Here is a 17,029-nt window from a genome sequence, read left to right as displayed (position 1 = left end):
TGACTTCTGTAAGTCACAATAGAACAGCAATGTTCGTTTTCTAAAATAAGAGAGATGAACACTGTCAGAGTAATGATCTGTTCTGCTCAGTACTGTCTCCTCTGAGTGGCATAAGCTCCACAGGGCTTCTAGAAGAGAAAAGTGTTTCCCATCACCCACTCACTGCAATCCTGTTCAGCTGGAGATGTCAAGGATTGGATCTGGGGCCACCTGCATACCAAGCAGGTGTTCTGTCATTGAGCCACAGGCTCTCCTCACAGCTATCTGCATTTCACTGCCATAGAAGGAGGGCATTTCATAAAACAATAAATCTACATTATAATGCAGTGATTCAGGAACACATTTCAATAGTCAGAGCAGGACTGTGGACTGTAGAACTAATACGTCTCTTTTGTTATATATTTTTATCGTGCTGTCGCAGCATTACGATTCTACTTATGTAATGCTATTTTTGGGTATAAAATGTTGTCGTTTTTAAGCAATAGAATAAGGACAGAAGAAGTCAGAGAGGCAATCTCTCCATCCAGCAAACTACATACCAAAAGGTCTTAAGAAGAAGTCCCAGCATTCATGAAATTCTTCCGGTGGTCTTCTGGTTAGCAGGTTAGTGAGACTCGTCATCATGGCATTTTCTCTTAGTTTGTCTAACCGTAAGTCCAAGTCTGGTGCTTCTTGCTGCATCTGTCTTGTGGCAACTAGGAGTCTGGCTGCAGTTGTCATGTGGAGGAAGAATTCCCTGGCAATCATTTCTGGAATTATTTCTTGATTTGCTTCACACATCCTGTTTAATACTTCTGCCTTGTTTCAGATTTCTGCAGTCCTGGACAGCGTTTGGTGCTAGCAAAGAACTGCTGTCAAGTTCGTTTTATTTGTTTGTTCCATTTATATACCTCCCTCCTTTGCAGCTCAGGGCAGTTCACAGGGAACATTAAAAGCACATGCCATATACGACATAGGTTCATTAACAGCATCAACCAATTAACAATAATTAATACTAACATCAACCACAAATTGAACATTTGATTGTTCACTGTTTGTTCAGCCATAACACCGTAGATTAGTCAGGTTGGGATTGAACCACAATATCTGAGTGGGGGGAGGGGATTCTGGGAGCCCAATAGATGTTGACAGTTCACTGGATCCAACCAAATGCTTGGCAGAAGAGCTCTGTGGAACTGTGTTAACGCTGCTGAGGCACTGAAACTCCCTGTGGTTTTCATGGCAAGAGAAATCCAGAGATTGCTTGCTTCCTGCTATCATAGAATCATAGAATAATAGAGTTGGAACGGACCTCCTGGGTCATCTAGTCCAACCCCCTGCACAATGCAGGACACTCACATCCCAATCGCTCATCCACTGTCACCTGCTCAAGGTGGTGACCTTGAGCCTTCAGATGTGGTAAGCTTGGTGGTCTCCCAGCCAAGGACTAACCAAGGCGGACCTTGCTTAGCTTCCAAAGTCCAATGAGTCTGGGCTAGTCTAGGACAGCCAGGTCAGGACATTACACTGCTTAATTTGATGTCTTCTCGCTCTATTGATTTTACTGACTTACATTATGTAATCCTCCTCGAGTATCAGCGAGAAAGGCATGCTATGAAGGAGGGAAATGAATAAATAAAACCTTTTTCAGGACTATGACTGGTGGGATGGCCTGGAATTCCACCTGTCAGGTTTTTCTCCCTCAGCAAAACACATTTCAAAAAGTTTGCAGTCAAGTCCTGTTGAACCCGGTTGGCTAAAAGTTGGCTAAAACTGCTGCTGTTATTTGGGCTTTACCAGCAGGGTATCCTTCCTAGAGATAGTTGCAACTTTGGAAGCAACAAACATCTTTTTCTTTTCTTTTTTTTTTTTTTGTGCTTACATTCTGCAAGCCTCATAAGTATGAAGACCTCCTGACATCACAGTACAAAGGCCCCTAACGATACAATATTGCAGAATTTGAATTGTCTATTGAATTGTCTATTGTTTTTTAATCCGTGTATGTAAATTTATTTGTTTGTTTGTTTATGTTTATGTTTATTGACCGCTGCTCCCGGGCCCTGATGGCTTGTGCTTACAATAGAATTTTAAAAAACCCACATAAAATACATATAAAAGGTAAAGGTCTCCCCTGTGCAAGGACCGAGTCATGTCTGACCATTGGGGTGACGCCCTCTAGCGTTTTCATGGCAGACGGGGTGGTTTGCCAGTGCCTTCCCCAGTCATTACCATTTTACCCCCCAGCAAGCAAGCTGGGTACTCATTTTACCGACCTCGGAAGGATGGAAGGCTGAGTCAACCTTGAGCCGGCTGCTGGGATCGAACTCCCAACCTTCAGACAGCATTTCTGCTGCTTACCACTCTGAGCCACAAGAGGCTCTAAATACATATACAAAACCATAAAACCATGCTGGGGGCAAAAACCCTTCTATTAAGCTCCCCCCTCCCACCCATCCACATCCTATAATACATGTTTTTATATGTTGTTAACGCTGCCAAGACTGTTGCCAGAGAGGGGCAGCCTACAAATTGAACAATAAATACATAAATATAAATTAATAACCCCATCATTGTATCTAAGCAGGCTTGCATCAAACCAATTCCACACCTACAAGATACCTTCAGTTTCACAAAACGAATCTTTCAGAAATACAGGAAAAAAATGTTTTTAAGAACTACAACTGACTGGCAAAAGTGGAGCCCCACTGGCAGAATCCTTTGGGGCACCGTCCAGCCTACATTTGTGTAACTGCCACAATCCCATGTCCTTCAGAGTCTTGGAGCAGCATCTGAATTACTGAAGGAAAAGAAGAACCGTTCTAGGAGGCCGGCCCACCCGGCTTTTCTCCCCGCTGAGATCCGAGTCAGCAAGTACACAAGCTGGAAAATAGCAACACTGCAGGAGGGGTTTTTGCCAGGTTCGTCCCTCCAGTCTGGGGATGCTGCAAGAGTGAAAATGAGGAGGTGCACGGAACACTGAAAAGTAAAAAAACTGGACCGCTTGGACTATGATGTCATGGTTTCCGAGCTCCGCCGCGATTGGTCACTGCGGGCTGAGCATCTGCTGGGAACCAGAGGCTGGTTAGTTGCCGGAGGTTCAGCCTTTCAGAGCAGCTTTGAATCAAGACTGGTTGTCGTGACAACCTGGGGAGTGTCAGCTGCAGCAACTGGTGAGGCTGTCACCAGACGAGGGGAGACGTCTTCCGTCAGCGGAGCTTAAGCCTCATTAATGCTGCCCAAAGGGAGATTGGGGGGGAGGAGGACTGGGGAGGTGCAGCCCTTTGTCACTTTGGTCCCAGATAGCCGAGCCTTGCTGCTGGGCAGAACAGAATAGGAAACACCTAACAACAGAACACGATGGAAACCCACGTCAGATTGTCGGGCGACAGGGCATGCGTGGTGGGAAAGCTCAGCTGACGGCCCTTTTGGAAACCTCAAGCACAAGAGACACGGAAAGGAATCCCCTCCCTGCATTTGCAAACGACCCAGGATTCTCTTCCGCACCAGAGTTAGCCCAAATCACCGACTTGAAAGGTGGCTGGAGGCTAAACTCCCCACGTCTGTGGATTTTAAGATGTGTGTCTTGTCTTATTTTTTACAATTGGATCTGCGCAGCGTCCATTTGTTTTGTGTGCGTCTCAGGTTCAGTTTTCACTTTCAGAAGCCACACGGAGAGCATTGCTGAAATGAAGAATGAAACACTGAAGAAATAACATTAAAAAAAAACAATAATTGCCCCAAACTTAGAAAACTTGAGGTTTGTAGACAAGGACCATTTTCAGAAAAATAGAAACATCCTGTTAAGTAAAAAGGGGAAGCCTGCTCTTTCTGGTGGTTTCAGGTATGCTGACAGTGAATCTCTTGCTTGCCAAGTGGCATTTTGAATAGCAAATATCAAGCACATATAAGAAAAAGTTTAATATACTGGAATTAAAACTAGTTTCAGAGAAATGTTTACTAAAAGGGATTCTATGATATCTTCATAAATATGAGAAGATCCGATTGTATACATTAATTTAAACCAAATTAAACAAAAAAAGATTATATAATTGACAGTTATTATAAAATGAAGAACATCCAGAATAAGTATCTGTCCAGCCACTGCTTAAATCTCCTTAGGCAGCTGAACTACTCAGAATGTGGAAATATTTTTCCTGATATCTAGCCAGTACAGTTCTACATATAGTTTAAACCCACTTATTGCAGGTCCTCTCCTCTGCTGCCCACAGGAACTGCTCCCTGCCCTGCAAGGGACAGCATTTCAAAGACTTGCAGGGAGCAACAGTGTCCCCTTCCTTGGGCCAGTCACACAGCCTCCACCTAACCCACTTGTTGTGAGGATAAAATGAATCATTGAATAATGTGAGCCCCTTTGAGTCCCCACCAGGGAAAATGTAGGGTAAAGCACCCGTGGCATGCATGCATGCATGTGCAATGCAGTGGAGCTGATAGAACCTCACCTTGGTTGCTAGGGTGGAGAATATGCCCCTTGTGCCAAGCAGAATATTCCAGTGTGTCAGTCTTCAGCATGCATGTCATGGGTGCTTTATGACAACTGGAGCATTCATTTGTGCTTGGAAACCAACAGGGTTTTTTTCTTTTCCAAATACCCTTCCAAAAGAAATCACAAAATTCCAAGAACTTACATATCCAACAACACCAATATCCCCTGATCTTTGATCTTTCTAGATAGGACCATCCTCCCGCCCCAGTATTTTTCTGAATCATACAGAGCAACTACTTTCCACAGCCAGGAAAATGTTTGAAGCCAACCCCCCCCCCCCCCAACATTTTAAAATAACCTTACTGAGAAGCTTTTTTGTTAATTTCAGCATAAGGTTTTACTCCTGGCCCTGATTTTGGCAACTCAGCTATACTTCAAAGTAATGATATGTAAATATGAAAATTAACACACATCAATTAAGCCCCACTAGACAATCCAGACTGTGTTTAATAGACATCGGAATATATTGCTATTGTATCTCATTAGGCTGCTTCTGAATGCCAGCTAATTAATTTAATATTTTATTACCAGCCCATAATAACTTAATGTAGTTTCTGCTACACTTGCATAGAGGCACATGAGAAAGATTGATACAGTGCAATTTAGGTTGGAGAGAGGATGGGATTCTCTCTAAAATATTGGCCTTGGAGACTTGCCTGGATTAATTAGAACTAGAGCCCTGGGTCCAAATCTCTGGCGGAACTCCCAGGGCCTGTGAGCTTCCCACATTCTGCAGGGGGTTGGACTAGATGACCCTGTAGGTCCCTTCCAACTTTCAATCCTATGATTCCATATGAGGACCTTGTGCCAGTTATATACTTTCTTTCTCAGACTAAACTACCTCACAGGGTTATTGTGAGGGTTAACTGGGGATGGGAATCATATCTGCCAACCCTGAATTCTTGGAGGAAGGATGGGATAAAAAGTCAACAAATTATCAACAAATTGCCTCTATTTACCAAGGTCACTCTGACCTGGCTGGCCCAGGCCAGGCAGATCTCATCAGATCTCAGAAGCTAAGCGGGGTCAGCCTTGGTTAGTAATTGGAGGGGAGACAGCCAGGCCATTCTCGGGTTTATTAGGTTATTGCCTCATTGTCTGATCTTAATCTCCTTTCACAGCCTCCTTTTCTGACCTCTACACCTTCTTCCAAATGAAGCAGGGCTGGTTTTTATACCCCGCTTTCCCTGCCTGAAGGAGTCTCCAAGTGGCTTACAATCACCTTCCCTTTCCTCTCCCCATAAGAGGCACCCTGTGAGGTAGGTGAGGCTAAGAGAGTTCTGAAAGAACTGGGACTGGCCCAAAAGAGGGACTGCATAAAGAGGAAAAGTGGGGAATCAAATCCGGTTCTCCAGATTAGAGCCTTTGGCCTTAACCACTACACCATGCTGGCTCTCAGTTTGCCTCTGTTCCATCTTCCATCACCTTCTTACTAGCCAACCTAACAGCTACAACCAAGAAGTGATCTTTCTGGATTTCTGCCATTGGGAGCCTAGACGTCAGGGGTAGTCAACCTGTGGTCCTCCAGATGTCCATGGACTCCAATTCCCATGAGCCCCTGCCAGCATTTGCTGGCAGGGGCTCATGGGAATTGGAGTCCATGGACATCTGGAGGGCCACAGGTTGACTACCCCTGCTCTACGTGGAGGGGCTGGAATGGGACTATGGTGCTTTACTCTTGCTTGTCCAACTTCCCAGAAAAGGATATGAAAGGTTGTCACTTGGAGGAGAGAAGAGAGTGGTTCCTGTTGGCAGCAGATGATAGGACTCATAGTAAGGGGGTTAAACTACCTGTAGAACAGTATCAGATAGATATCGGGGGGGGGGAATTCTTCACAGTCAGAGTAGTTCATCAGTAGAATGGGCTGCCTAAGGAGGTGGTGAGCTCCCCCTCACTGGCGGTCTTCAAGCAGCGGCTGGAAAGCTTCATATCCTGGATGCTTTAGGCTGATCCCACATTGGGCAGAGGGTTCGACTAGGTGGCCTGTAAGGCCCCTTCCAACTCTATGATTCTACTCTGCGTTGTCAAGTTCTGGCAGGATATCGGCTGCAGGGTGGATCAAAGCCGCTAGGACTTATCAGACCAGCTGGGCCACCCGGGCACAGCAGAAATTCCAAGAGTCAGGAACACAAGTCCAGCACCCTGGACAGATCACAGGGCCTGGAGACCTCTCTGGGAATCTAGGGATGAGCAGTTCGGCTTGGATAAGTCGGAGGGTACCCAAATCAATGGTGATTCAAGTGCTTTTTTGGTTCATCTGAGCTGAGCCACCCATTCCCTACATTCAAATGGTCCAAATTCCTCCCACACATACACACATCCTTTTGGATCCCTAATTGCAACCACTTCATCTCCTGCGGAGGCAGGCTCAGGGCAGGTTCCAGTTGGGGGCTGCAATAGAGAGTTCCCAGGGCCCCTTCCACTCCTGGGCTCACTCCCAGCCCTCCTCCCCCACCTAGCTTCTGTCCTGCCTATCCAAATGCATCGCATCTGCCTGTGTGTCCTTCCCCTGGCTGCTTTCAAGGCCCAGCAGCTCTAGCGTGAGCAAGTGACTGGGTTGGGGGCAGTATTTAAAAGGGTGTCTTCAAGTATTTAAAAGGCTGCCCTGGAGAGGATGGAGCAGAGTTGTTCTCTCTTGCCCTGAGGGATGGGTCAGAACCAATGGGAGGAAATTAATTCAAAAGAAATTCTGTCTCAACATCTGGAAGAAGTTCCTGACAGTTAGAGCGGTTTCTCAGTGGAACAGGCTTCCTCGGGAGGTGGTGGCTTCTCCATCTTTGGAGCCCTGGCTGGGCTCCCTGCATAGCAGCAGACCATTCCATTGTTCCATTTGCTCTGGTCGGCCATTGGGAGGCCCTGGGTGGCCATTGGCCCTGGCTCCTCTGAAGAACCTGACTTGGCAGAGAGTTCCAGATGTGTGGGCTGGAATGTCTCTGCTTCTATTAGCACCTCAGAAGAGCCCTGCTGGACCAGACCAAAGGTCCATCTCATCCAACGTCCTGTCTCACTTCAAAGTGTTACAGGAGTGTAGGGCAGACTCCGCCCAGTTGTCTGGGTTTTGTCCAGTTTGGGGGCCTGCCTCTTGTGCATTCCCAGCTTTTTCTTAAAAACAATTAAAAAAAACAAAAATATAGCTACAGAGACGGGAGGCAAAGCAAGTAAGCTGTATTCTGCTTACTTGCTTTGGTGGTCAGGTAAGAAATGAACCAGTTGCTGCCTTCCATGCCCCTAACCAGTGGGGGAAGCTCTTCCGGGAGCTCATTCCTTCAGCCCTGGCCCTGACTGAGGCCAGATGCACTTATTTTGATCACTAATTTGTTCAAGCTGGATGATCTTAGTGTCCTTTGGGGGGCATATAGACCACCAAGTGGTCCCTCAGGAATGCTGAGCCCTGACTGCATGTGGCCTTATGTTCAATACTCCAGGCAACGAGCCCTTTAACAGCTGGAAAAGTCTGGGCCCCCTTCCTCTCCACCAGCCAGCCCACAGGTTTCTCAGGTGTGCCTCATGGTCCTGAGCAGCTGCCTCCTCCTTCGGGCCAAATGGTACCTGCCAAAGAACTGTCAGTTCATCCTGCCACTCCTGCATGGGTAACGTCAAGCTTTGCCACTCTTCAAGAAGCCCGTGGAGCAAAAACCAACACCGGGCACATAGAAACCCCCCAACTCTGTCTGGCTTGGAAAGTCTGGTTTTTGAATGCCAGGCAGGTTGGAAAGAGAATAGCCAGCTCCTTGTTTTCCATTCAGAAAGGCTTTGTTGTGTTGGGTCTCGAGGGAGTCAAGTAGGTTTGTCACAGGATAGCTACGGTCTCTGTTTCACGAAGAATGCTTCCCTGAGGTCAAAGCAGCGAAGGAGGAAGAGGCGGCTGGGCTATCCTGTGTCTGGTGCATGGTTACATCGTCCCATACATTTCCATGCATGCCTTATTCAGGGAGCTGTTTTCTGTTCCTAAGGGCAGTTAGCAGCCCCTCCAGATGAAGCCACGATCAGATCAGATAGTCCTAGAACCTTTAGGTGATCTAGTCTTATCACCTGCTCACTGCAGGACCTTAGAAGTTCGAGCCGCGTACCAGAGCTGCCAATGGCCATATTCATGCATGATAGGATGGCCAAGTGGGCATGGAGCAAAGAATAAAAAAACATTGAAACAAAATTAAGAACACATATGAATCGATAAATATAATTCAAGCAGAATACTTAAACCGATGAATGGGAAGAAGGGTCAGTGAAAACCACCCAGGGAATACCAGGCCCCACACCTCAAAAAGACTCTACCTGCTGCTGGAAATTCCAGAATTCGGTGCCACAACTGAGAAGGCCCTTTCTCAAGTTCTAAGGATGCCGTTAGACCCTTGAATGGTAGCGGCCTTTTAATATAATTATGTTAGCAATAATTCTCTGGAAGGTTTTAGGTGAAGGAAAATACGCAGTGGGAAAGGATTACAATATTTTTTTTCCTAGCATGGTTTCTCTGATCAGATTAGAAGCAGGGTCACCCAAAGGGGTGTCTCCAGAGATGCCTGTAGTAATCAGGGTGCTACAAATACTCCGCCCCGGAGACCTGGTGATATCCACATACAGACTGTTTCCGCACTAGCGGTAGCTTTCAGATTTGCATTGTTAAAGGATTAGTTATTTGGTCCATTTCTGCACTGAAATTTGCTTCTTCAGAAAGAGGACCCTGAAGAATTCCCACCTCACTTGCCCCGCACCAAAGGAACCCCCAGAAAACTGGATTTCATCTTTTCAAGCTAATTTGGGGCTGTTCAGTGAGGAAATGCACCAGGCCCAGCTCTTTGAGTCACTGGGACACTCCTCTTTCTTCATTGCTGTCCTCTGTCCCCCTTCCCTTTCTCATCCTCCCTCTCTCCATTCTTAAAAAAAAATCTGCCTTTAAAAAAAGGGGGGGTGCTCACACTCCAACACAGTTTCTAGGTTTTAAAAAAGGAAGTCTTGCAGTCTCATACAGCAGCATTATAACACAGCCCAGGGTTTGCTTTTTAAAATTACATTTGGGACACTTTGGGGGAAGGGTGTGCAATCAAGGGTGCATGGTGGTGGGAATAAGGGGGACAATTAACACAAAGGTGCAAGCAGGCACCATTTTACAATAAAGGCATTTTTGGAAAAGGAGGAGGGAGCAAAGCATGATGGGAGCCTGCCTCTGTTGGGCTCAGTGTGGAAAGTACATTGCAAATTTCAGCCTGAGAAATGAGAGGAAATGAGCCCAAATGCGGAAACTCTAAAGTTGACTTGCAGTCATAGACTTTCTGATACGAACCTAATAACTACCTTTCTGGATTAGTGTCAGCCTCTGCTTAAATAGCACAGCAAGGCAAAAAGAGCAATAAATGTTATTAACAGGGAGACACAAAGGACAATGAAACCCCCAGGGCTTAACAGAGATATCGGGTACATCTTACTACCTAAGTCACTCAGTTCTTGCATCTCTTTGTTAATTTTTTATTATCTGTATGCATCTATGCAGCTATTCACAGGTTTTACCAACTCTTTTAATACAGTTTGACCCCATTCAGCCCTTTCTGGCAACTAACCCTTTCACTCTCCCACACACACACACACACACACACACACACTTATATGCAATGCTTGGCAAAGTATGTTTGAATGCATCTGAACAAGTGTGCATGCATACAAAATATTACACTCAGAAATACTCTTTGTTGGTTTTAAAGGTCTCAAACTTTGGGAGAGAGGACGTTACTGTAATCAATACAGGCTTTGTTCTCTGGGTAACTTGATTGGAATGGCATGTTGGTAGAACCAGACAAAACCATCCAGCCCAAATCTTGCTATATGGCAGCCAATGCAGCACGGATCCTGAACAGATACAAAAATAAGTCTTTGCTAGAACTAGCCTCATTAAAGTGACAGCCACTCTCCCCAAAGTGCAACAAAGTACCCACTAAGAAACAAGTACACACCAGAATCACATCTAATATTACTCAACATGACACAGTATAACAAATCTAACAAAAGGGTCCACTATCAGGTAATAATCATCTTTTACTTAAAGCGTTTCTTCCTTAATTGTACACATCTTGCCAGGTTTTCTAACATAATGTCGAACTGTATTTTACCAAGCTACCCTGCTACTGATGGATAGATTTCCATTTAGAAGTTATTAAGTTTTTTGCAGATAACAACATGTGACCAGCTAATTGTCTCTGTGATGCATCCGGAAAATCTTTTTAATTAGCTAATAATATAATTTCAGGGGTTTGTACAGGATGTGAAATTTCTTGGCATTTAATCACATTCAATTTTTCACAGTGTGTCATGAGCCCTGCTTAAAACCTGCTTTATCCACTCTACAGCTCTAATGCTCTGCTCACAACAATCCTGTGAGGTAGGATACTTTGAGACAGAACAAGTAGGCCAAAACCACACAAGTTCTCATTTCCAAAAGTCAAGAGGAATATGGCTGCCAGCCTCCAGATGGGGCCAAGATCTCTTGCAACTACAACTTATCTATGGGTATTAGTTCTCTTGGGAAAATGGTTGCTTTGGAGGATGGGCTCTCTGACATGATAACTTGCAGAGCCCCCCCCCCTCTTCCTAAACCCCACCCTCCTCAGGCATCAGTCACCAGGAATTTCCCACCCTGGAATTAACAACATTAGTTTTCATTCTGTATGACCTGCTGCCCTCACTAAGCCTCAGACCAAAAGAATATTATTGCACTATTCACATGTAACATTATCTATGATGTTCACTTGAAGACCTTGTACAAATTGTATTCCGGAGGGCACTGCAGCGGCCTCACCTGAATCACAGTACTGTTAAATATTGAGAATGAGAAACGTGTAATGGTTAAATCCATTTGCTGAACCAAAGGAAAACATGGCTGTGTTCTCCAAACCCAGTTGCTGAGGGCACCTGCATTTGGTCCCTGCTGAGCTAGCGTGACATCATGAACCAGGAATGTCCAACTGGGATTTTGCAGAACTGCATGACCTCATTCATTACTCATATGAAAAACAGGATCCTTGCTCCTTGTGGATTCATTTGCAGCAGTGTCCCCCTGGGTGCTAATTAGTGAGGCAGGAAACTCCCAAAACTTCACATTCACCAAGGATTTAAATCCCTGTGTTTTTGGAGGAAATATTTGTGAAGAGATCAGCTCCCCTGGAGAAACTGGCTGCTTTGGAGGGTGGATGCCATAGCCTTATACAACACTGAGGTCCTGCTGTGTCCCACATCCCACCCACTCTCAGCCCCACCCACAAAATCTCCAGGTATTTCCCAACCCAGAGCTGGCAACCCTGATTGCTGAGGGTTTTTTCCCTTCCTTATCAATACTCAATGCTGCTGAATTAAATGCAAGTCAAGATCACCCAGTGAGTCACTGTCAGCTGTTCATCACCTGTGTGGCTGCTGAGCTAGAAGAAGAAGAGTTGGTTCTTATATGCCGCTTTTCTCTACCCGAAGGAGGCTCAAAGCAGCTTACAGACACCTTCCCTTCCTCTCCCCACAACGGACACCCTGTGAGGTGGGTGAGGCTGAGAGAGCCCTGATATCAGAACAGCTTTATCAGCACCGTGGCAAGCCCAAGGTCACCCAGCTGGCTGCATGCGGGGGAGTGCAGAATCGAACCTGGCTTGCCAGATTGGAAATCCGCACACCTAACCACTACACCAAACTGGCTACAGAGAGTCTTGACCTTGTTTACCCTCTTTAAGATGCCACAGGCAAACTGCAAAGTAGATAAACAGAGTTGGTGTTAAGCCTTTCAATATGTTTGCAGGAATGAAGACAAATTCGTCGGAGCTGGGATTGGAAAGTACAGAAAGGAGAAACATGATAATCAAGGGTTGGAGCATCTTCCCTTGGTGCAAAGGCTGAGGAGTTTGGGTTGGGGGGTTTTTAGAGAAAAAATATATTTTAAAGGAAGAAAAAAGAGGAGGTTACTGTAATCCATACAGGCTTTATTCTCTGGGTAACTTGATTGGAATGGCATGTTGGTAGAACCAGACAAAACCATCCAGCCCAAAGCTTGCTACATGGCAGCCAATGCAGCACGGATCCTGCACAGATACAAAAATAAGTCTTTGCTAGAACTAGCCTCATTAAAGTGACAGCCACTCTCCCCAAAGTGCAACAAAGTACCCACTAAGAAACAAGTCCACCCAAGAATCACATCTAATATTACTCAACATGACACAGTATAACAAATCTAACAGAAGGGTCCACTATCAGGTAACAATCATCTTTTACTTAAAGGGTTTCTTCCTTAATTGTACACATCTTGCCAGGTTTTCTAACAGAATGTCGAACTGTATTTTACCAAGCTACCCTGCTACTGATGGATAGATTTCCATTTAGAAGTTATTAAGTATATTGTCACCTTGCCTATTTAACTTGTATGCGGAGCACATCATAAGAAAGGCAGGGTTAGATGAGTCACAAATTGGGATCAATGTTGCAGGAAGAAATATCAACAACCTCAGACATGCAGATGATACCACTCTAATGGCAGAAAGCGAAGAGGAACTAAAGAGCCTGCTGATGTGGGTAAAGGAGGAGAGTGCAAAAGTTGGCTTGAAACTCAGCATCAAGAAAACAAAGATCATGGCATCCGGCCCTCTCAATTCCTGGCAAATAGATGGGGAAGAAATGGAGGTAGTGACAGATTTTATTTTCCTGGGCTCCAAGATCACTGCAGATGGGGACTGCAGCAAAGAAATTAAAAGACGCTTGCTCCTGGGGTGGAAAACTATGGCAAATCTAGACATCACTCTGTCAACAAAAGTGTGTCTCATCAAGGCTATGGTCTTCCCAGTTGCAATGTATGGCTGTGAAAGTTGGACCATAAGGAAGGCCGAGCGTCAAAGAATTGAGGCTTTTGAACTCTGGTGCTGGAGAAGACTCTTGTGAGTCCCTTGGACTGCAAAGCGAACAAACCGGTCAGTCCTAGAGGAGATCAACCCTGACTGCTCCTCAGAAGGCCAGATCCTGAAGATGAAACTTAAATACTTTGGCCACCTCCTGAGAAGGAAGGACTCCCTGGAGAAGAGCCTAATGCTGGGAGCGATCGAGGGCAAAAGAAGAAGGGGACGACAGAATGAGGTGGCTGGATGGAGTCACTGAAGCAGTCGGTGCAAACTTAAATGGACTCCGGGGAATGGTAGAGGACAGGAAGGCCTGGAGGATCATTGTCCATGGGGTCGCGATGGGTCAGACAGGACTTCGCACCTAACAACAACAGCAAAGGAAGCATGATAGAGGTTCAAACAATTCTGCATGGGGTAGAGAAGCAGTGAAATATTTAGGATGGGGCAGCTATGGCATGTGCCCTGGGCACCACTTGATGGGGGCACTACAGCTCATGAGACACCACCCCCGCCCACCCTCCACAGCTTTCTGCCCTAAGGCCATAACTAGAAAGAGAGATAAAATGGAGAATCATAGAATCATAGAATCATAGAATCATAGAATCATAGAATCATAGAATCATAGAATCATAGAATCATAGAATCATAGAATCATAGAATCATAGAGTTGGAAGGGGCCATACAGGCCATCTAGTCCAACCCCCTGCTCAACGCAGGATTAGCCTTAAGTATCCTAAAGCATCCAAGAAAAGTGTGTATCCAACCTTTGCTTGAAGACTTCCAGTGAGGGGGCGCTCACACCTCCTTAGGCAGCCTATTCCACTGCTGAACTATTCTGACTGTGAAAAACTTTTTCCTGATATCTAGCCTATATCGTTGTACTTGAAGTTTAAACCCATTACTGCATGTCCTCTCCTCTGCAGCCAACAGAAACAGCATCCTGCCCTCCTCCAAGTGACAACCTTTCAAATACTTAAAGAGGGCTATCATGTCCCCTCTCAACCTCCTTTTCTCCAGGCTGAACATTCCCAAGTCCCTCAACCCAGTGGTCCCCAACCTGCGGGCCGCGGCCCGTTGCCGGGCTGCAAAGGCCATGGCGCCGGGCCGCGGCTCCCTCTCCCCGCCCCTCCCCCCCCCGCAGTAAAAAACTTCCCAGGCCGCAAGCTTGTGGCCCGGGAAGCTTCTTATTGCGGGAGGGTGAGGAGAGGGAATCGGGGCCGGGCCGCGCCCATGTGGGCGCGGCTCGTGGGCGCGGCCCGATGCGGGGGCGCGGCCCACGGGCGCGGCTTGTGGGCGCGGCCCGATGCGGGGGCGCAGCCCGCGGGTGTGCCCCGATGTGCGGGCGCGGCCCACGGGTGCGGCCCATGCATGGGCGTGGCCCGCGCGGGCCTTGGGCCGCGCCCCAACGCCCTGCCGGTCCCCAACCTCAGAAAGGTTGGGGACCACTGCCTCAACCTATCTTCATAGGGCTTGGTCCCTTGGCCCCAGATCATCCTTGTCGCTCTCCTCTGTACCCTTTCAATTTTATCGATGTCCTTCTTGAAGTGAGGCCTCCAGAACTGCACACAGTACTCCAGGTGTGGTCTGACCAGTGCCGTATACAATGGGACTATGACATCTTGTGATTTTGATGTGATGCCTCTGTTGATACAGCCCAAAATGGCATTTGCCTTTTTTACCGCTGCATCACACTGCCTGTTCATGTTTAGTTTACAATCCACAAGTACCCCAAGGTCTCGTTCACACACAGTGCTACCTAGAAGCGTATCCCCCATCCAGTAGGCATGCTTTTCATTTTTCTGACCCAGATGCAGAACTTTACACTTATCTTTATTAAATTGCATCTTGTTCTCATTTGCCCATTTTCCCATTGTGTTCACATCTCGTTGAACTCTGTCTCTATCTTCCGGAGTATTTGCCAGTCCTCCCAATTTGGTGTCATCTGCAAACTTGATGAGTAGTCCCTCCACCCCCTCATCTAGATCATTAATAAATATGTTAAAAAGTACCGGGCCGAGCACCGAACCCTGAGGTACCCCGCTACTCACCTCTCTCCAGTCTGATGAAACACCATTGACAACAACTCTTTGAGTGCGGTTCTCTAACCAATTCCCTATCCACCTAACGATCTGAAAATCCAGATTGCAGTCCTTCAAATTATCCATCAGAACATCATGGGGAACCTTGTCAAAAGCTTTACTAAAATCCAGGTTGTTGTTGTTATGTGCGAAGTCGTGTCCGACCCATCGCGACCCCATGGACAATGATCCTCCAGGCCTTCCTGTCCTCTACCATTCCCCGGAGTCCATTTAAGTTTGCACCTACTGCTTCAGTGACTCCATCCATCCACCTCATTCTCTGTCGTCCCCTTCTTCTTTTGCCCTCGATCTCTCCCAGCATTAGGCTCTTCTCCAGGGAGTCCTTCCTTCTCATGAGGTGGCCAAAATATTTGAGTTTCATCTTCAGGATCTGGCCTTCTAAGGAGCAGTCAGGGCTGATCTCCTCTAGGACTGACTGGTTTGTTCGCCTTGCAGTCCAAGGGACTTGCAAGAGTCTTCTCCAGCACCAGAGTTCAAAAGCCTCAATTCTTTGACGCTCGGCCTTCCTTATGGTCCAACTTTTGCAGCCATACATTGCAACTGGGAAGACCATAGCCTTGACTAAACGCACTTTTGTTGGCAGGGTGATGTCTCTGCTTTTTAGGATGCTGTCTAGATTTGCCATAGCTTTCCTCCCCAGAAGCAAACGTCTTTTAATTTCTTTGCTGCAGTCCCCATCTGCAGTGATCTTGGAGCCCAGGAAAATAAAATCTGTCACTATCTCCATTTCTTCCCCTTCTATTTGCCAGGAATTGAGAGGGCCGGATGCCATGATCTTTGTTTTCTTGATGTTGAGTTTCAAGCCAACTTTGGCACTCTCCTCCTTCACCCGCATCAACAGGCTCTTTAGTTCGTCTTCACTTTCTGCCATTAGAGTGGTGTCATCTGCATATCTGAGGTTGTTGATATTTCTCCCTGCAATCTTGATCCCAATTTGTGACTCCTCTAATCCCGCATTTCTCATGATGTGCTCTGCATACAAGTTAAATAGGCAAGGCGACAGTATACAGCCTTGCCGAACTCCTTTCTCAATTTTGAACCAGTCAGTGATTCCATGTTCAGTTCTCACTGTTGCTTCTTGACCTGCATATAAATTTCTCAAGAGACAAATAAGATGCTCTGGTATTCCCATCTCTTTAAGAACTTGCCACAATTTGTTGTGCTCCACACAATCAAAGGCTTTAGCATAGTCAATGAAGCAGAAGTAGACGTTCTTCTGGTACTCCCTAGCTTTCTCCATGATCCAGCGTATGTTGGCAATTTGATCTCTAGTTCCTCTGCCTCTTCGAAATCCTGCCTGTACTTCTGGAAGTTCTCGGTCCACATATTGCTGGAGCCTAGCTTGTAGGATTTTGAGCATAACTTTGCTAGCATGAGAAATTAGTGCGATGGTGCGGTAGTTTGAACATTCTTTGGCATTGCCCTTCTTTGGGATTGGAATGTAAACTGACCTTTTCCAATCCTGTGGCCATTGTTGAGTTTTCCAAATTTGCTGGCATATTGAGTGTAGCACTTTTACTGCATCGTCCTTTAAGATTTTGAATAGTTCAACTGGAATGCTGTCACTACCACTAGCTTTATTGTTGCTCAG

The sequence above is a fragment of the Paroedura picta genome, chromosome 13, assembly GCF_049243985.1.
Source record: "Paroedura picta isolate Pp20150507F chromosome 13, Ppicta_v3.0, whole genome shotgun sequence".
NCBI lineage: Eukaryota > Metazoa > Chordata > Lepidosauria > Squamata > Gekkonidae > Paroedura > Paroedura picta.
Note: the sequence above shows the minus strand (reverse complement) of the source record.